We start from the raw sequence: 6,096 nt of genomic DNA, 5'->3' as shown, positions 1-6,096 counted from the left end.
GTAAAGTAGTGAGTGTACAGCTTGTATAACAGTGTACATTTTCTTGTCCCCTCAAAATAACTCAACACACAGCCATTAATGTCTAAACCGTGTCGTGGAAATTTCCTGTATTTACCAAATCATGAGAGCAAACCACACACAAGTCAGAGTTTATCATAAAGTCCATCTTTAATTATATGAGCTCCATCACAACCCTGTGACTCTCAGACCAATTCAGTGTCTAGAAATTAATTATCTGAGAGTCCCTTACACATTGCAACTGAGATCCTTTATAGCAAAGACACACATAGCCAGACAGCATTGGCCATAATTTATCGTTCAGCTTTGTCTCCTAAACAATGGTCTTTTCTCAAACTCAGAACCTAAACAAATCCTCATATCAACAGGTATATATCAAATCCATCCTATCTTGACAAGATCACAGAGACACATTGACTGGCACACAGACATTGTGGAGTCAAGAGATACACGCTTGACCTCTCCCCTCTCTCCGGCCCAAGTAACTTAGTCTTGACAGAGAACAGATGTCTCAGCCTTGTCTCAGGATGGTAAGTTGGTGGTTGAAGATATCCCTCTAGTGGTGTGGGGGCTGTGCTTTGGCAAAGTGGGGTTATATCCTTCCTGTTTGGCCCTGTCCGGGGGTGTCCTCGGATGGGGCCACCGTGTCTCCTGACCCCTCCTGTCTCAGCCTCCAGTATTTATGCTGCAGTAGTTTATGTGTCGGGGGGCTAGGGTCAGTTTGTTATATCTGAAGTACTTCTCCTGTCCTATTCGGTGTCCTGTGTGAATCTAAGTGTGCGTTCTCTAATTCTCTCCTTCTCTCTTTCTTTCTCTCTCTAGGACCATGCCCCAGGACTACCTGACATGATGACTCCTTGCTGTCCCCAGTCCACCTGACCGTGCTGCTGCTCCAGTTTCAACTGTTCTGCCTTATTATTATTCAACCATGCTGGTCATTTATGAACATTTGAACATCTTGGCCATGTTCTGTTATAATCTCCACCCAGCACAGCCAGAAGAGGACTGGCCACCCCACATAGCCTGGTTCCTCTCTAGATTTCTTCCTAGGTTTTAGCCTTTCTAGGGAGTTTTTCCTAGCCACCGTGCTTTTACACCTGCATTGCTTGCTGTTTGGGGTTTTAGGCTGGGTTTCTGTACAGCACTTTGAGATATCAGCTGATGTACGAAGGGCTATATAAATAAATTTGATTTGATTTGAACAGATGACTGCGCAGTATTGCCACAGTATTATACAAAAATAAACATTCTGATGAGAAGTAACTTACAAACATATGATGAATTTAAAAAATCTTACCTATGTTACCAACTAATTCTGATTATTCCCCAACAACCGCTGGCAACAAAAGTGAGTACACCCCTAAGTAAAAATGTCCAAATTGGGCCCAAAGTGTCAATTTTTTGTGTGGCCACCATCATTTTCCAGCACTGCCTTAACCCTCTTGGGCATAGGGTTCACCAGAGCTTCACAGGTTGCCACTGGAGTCCTCTTCCACTCCTCCATGACGACATCACGGAGCTGATGGATGTTAGAGACCTTGCACTCCCCAGTGCCGGCAGCATTCATGCAGCCCCAGACCATGACACTCCCACCACCATGCACCACCATGCTTGACTGTACTCCTCACTTGGTTGCCGCCACACACGCTTGACACCATCTGAACCAAATAAGTTTATCTTGGTTTCATCAGACCACAGGACATGGTTCCAGTAATCCATGTCCTTAGTCTGCTTGTCTTCAGCAAACTGTTTGCGGGCTTTCTTGTGCATCATCTTTAGAAGAGGTGTCCTTCTGGGACGACAGCCATGCATACCAATTTGATGCAGTGTACGGCGTATGGTCTGAGCACTGACAGGCTGACCCCCCACCCCTTCAACCTCTGCAGCAATGCTGGCAGCCCTCATACGTCTATTTCCCAAAGACAGCCTCTGGATATGACGCTGAGCACGTGCACTCAACTTCTTTGGTCGACCATGGCGAGGCCTGTTCTGAGTGGAACATGTCCAGTTAAACCGCTGCATGGTCTTGGCCACCGTGCTGTAGCTCAGTTTCAGGGTCTTGGCAATCTTCTTATAGCCCCGGCCATCTTTATGTAGAGCAACAATTATTTTTTTCAGATCCTCAGAGAGTTCTTTGCCATGAGGTCCCATGTTGAACTTCCAGTGACCAGTCAGTATGAGGGAGTGTGAGAGCGATGACACCAAATTTAACACACCTGCTCCCCATTCACACCTGAGACCTCGTAACACTAACGAGACACATGACACCAGGGAGGGAAAATGGCTAATTGGGCCCAATTTGGACATTTTCACTTAGGAGTGTACTCACTTTTGTTGCCAGCACATACACACATACAGTACCCACACATACAGTATACACACATACAGTACACACATACACACATACAGTACACACACATACAGTATACACACATACAGTACACACATACACACATACAGTATACACACATACAGTACACACATACACACATACAGTACACACACATACAGTACACACACATACACCCATACAGTACACACACATACACACAGAGTACACACACATGCATACACATACACACACACACATACAGTACACACATACATACACATGCATTACAAACAGATACACACACACACACACACACACACACACACACACACACACACACACACACACACACACACACACACACACACACACACACACACACACACACACACACACAGTACACACACATACACACATACAGTACACACACACATACAGTACACAAACAAAGGTGACACACATATACAATACACACACATACATACAGTACACACACACACACACACACACACATACAGTACACACACATACACACATACAGTACACACACATACAGTACTCACACATACACACATACACTACACACACACACACACACACACACACACACACACACACACACACACACACACAGTACACACTCATACACACATCCAGTACACACACACATACAGTACACAAACAAAGGTGACACACATATACAATACACACACATACATACAGTACACACACACACACACACACACACACATACAGTACACACACATACACACATACAGTACACACACATACAGTACTCACACATACACACATACAGTACACACACATACACACAGAGTACACACACATGCATACACATACACACACACACATACAGTACACACATACATACACATGCATTACAAACAGATAAACACACACACACACACACACACACACACACACACACACACACACACACACACACACACACACACACACACACACACACACACACACAGTACACACACATACACACATACAGTACACACACACACACACACACACACACACACATACAGTACACACACATACACACATACAGTACACACACATACAGTACTCACACATACACACATACACTACACACACACACACACACAGTACACACTCATACACACATCCAGTACACACACACATACAGTACACAAACAAAGGTGACACACATATACAATACACACACATACATACAGTACACACACACACACACACACACACACACACATACAGTACACACACATACACACATACAGTACACACACATACAGTACTCACACATACACACATACAGTACACACACATAGAGTACACACACATACACACATACATTACACACACATACACACATACAGTACACACATACATACACATGCATTACACACACACACACACACACACACACACACACACACACACACACACACACACACACACACACACACACACACACACACACACACACACACACACACACACAGTACACACACACATACAGTACACAAACAAAGGTGACACACATATACAATACACACACATACATACAGTACACACACACACACACACACACACACACACACACACACACACACACACACACACACACACACACACACACACACACACACACACACACACACACACACACACACACACACACACACACACACACACACACAGTACACACAGTACACAAACAAAGGTGACACACATATACAATACACACACATACATACAGTACACACACACACACACACATACAGTACACACACATACACACATACAGTACACACACATACAGTACTCACACATACACACATACAGTACACACACATACACACATAGAGTACACACACATACACACATACATTACACACACATACACACATACAGTACACACACATACACACACACATACAGTACACACACACACACACACACACACACACACACACACACACACACACACACACACACACACACACACACACACACACACACACACACACACACACACACACACACACAGTACACACACACATACGGTACACACACATGCACACAAACATACACACACCCACTGACTTCAATGTCCATCTTAGAATAACCTCTCTGTTCTGCGGACCTCAATGTCCATCTTAGAATAACCTCTCTGTTCTGCGGACCTCAATGTCCATCTTAGAATAACCTCTCTGTTCTGCGGACCTCAATGTCCATCTTAGAATAACCTCTCTGTTCTGCGGACCTCAATGTCCATCTTAGAATAACCTCTCTGTTCTGCAGTCCTCAATGTCCATCTTAGAATAACCTCTCTGTTCTGCGGACCTCAATGTCCATCTTAGAATAACCTCTTGGTGTACTCCCTTTATACCATATGTTGAATATATTCTTCTAACAATATTGTGTGTCTTCCTTATACCACGTGTGGTTATATTGTGCCTATCATGTGTTTGCCCTTGTCCAGTGCAGTATGTTGTCCTTCCTTACCATTTGAACAGTATTTACCCAACAATACACACTACAGTCTGTGACGCGTCCCTCTCAGTGTGTGTGTGTGTGTGTGTGTGTGTGTGTGTGTGTGTGTGTGTGTGTGTGTGTGTGTGTGTGTGTGTGTGTGTGTGTGTGTGTGTGTGTGAGTGTGTGTGTGTTTGCACGCTTTCTATGTCCTCTCTCTGTGTAGGTCCTTACAGGGAGGTACATACCACCACTTCTATGGCCGTGGCAGCGGGGAAATGTAATTCCACATTTTGCAGATCAAAGCCCATTGTATTCCACACACTCTATTCTAATCTATTCTCTCACATGAACAAACATATGGCGGCTCTCTGCTATGGTTGTTGTGTAATTAATAGGCATGGTGGGGCAATTAAAACAGGGAGGCTTTATGAGCCTGCTGATTAAGATATTTAAAGCATGAATTTCAATGAATGTCTGCCCATACCCTGGGCCCCTTGCTTTTTCTCTGTGTCTATGAGTTTGTTTATTGGTGTAAAAGAGCCAGAGAGAGAAATGTGTGTGTGTGTGTGTGTGTGTGTGTGAGGGGTGGGTTTCCATTTTTCTTCTTGCTTTTCTGTGTGTGTGTTTATGTAGAGTGTCTAACACAAAACCACAACAATTTAGCAATTATCCTTGAATTTTCTGTTACCCATAAGCAATTAATTCCAGCATTACCAGAATAGCTTCGCTGGAATCATTTGCTGAGGATTTCACAGCATTAAACAGTTCGGCATTAATACTGCGCTAACTGACTGCGGGCGGGTAACTGTACAGAGAGAGGCGGTCCTCAACCGTTTTCAATAGAAATGATTAATGTGTAGAGCCAGCAGTCTTTAAGTCTATTCCACAGGGGAAGGATGGATGCAGATTCCCATTGCAAGCCATATTCAGCCCCTTAATTGGTACAATTAGTTATCAGGGATACTGTATGTATGTAAAAGTCTGCCTGTCCACAGATAAAGTCCACTCCAGTTACTCCTGGGCAGAGGTTAACAATTGTGTTCCCCACAGTGGAGTTTAATTCACAGTGGATTTAGAGCTATTTACATGATTGAGAGGCCTAATACCAGTAATGCTGACACCAGAATGAATAACATACTTAGGGTGCAGGCTGGCTGTTGACTCATAGCTCAGACAGAAACCAGGAAGAATGAATGATCTGTCGGAAAGATATCAGTTTGTCTCTGTGAATGGTTTGTCCTCTGACAAATCAA

Source organism: Oncorhynchus keta, chromosome 34 (assembly GCF_023373465.1).
Source record: "Oncorhynchus keta strain PuntledgeMale-10-30-2019 chromosome 34, Oket_V2, whole genome shotgun sequence".
NCBI lineage: Eukaryota > Metazoa > Chordata > Actinopteri > Salmoniformes > Salmonidae > Oncorhynchus > Oncorhynchus keta.
The sequence above is the reverse complement of the archived record's forward strand: the minus strand, read 5'-3'. Positions refer to the sequence as shown.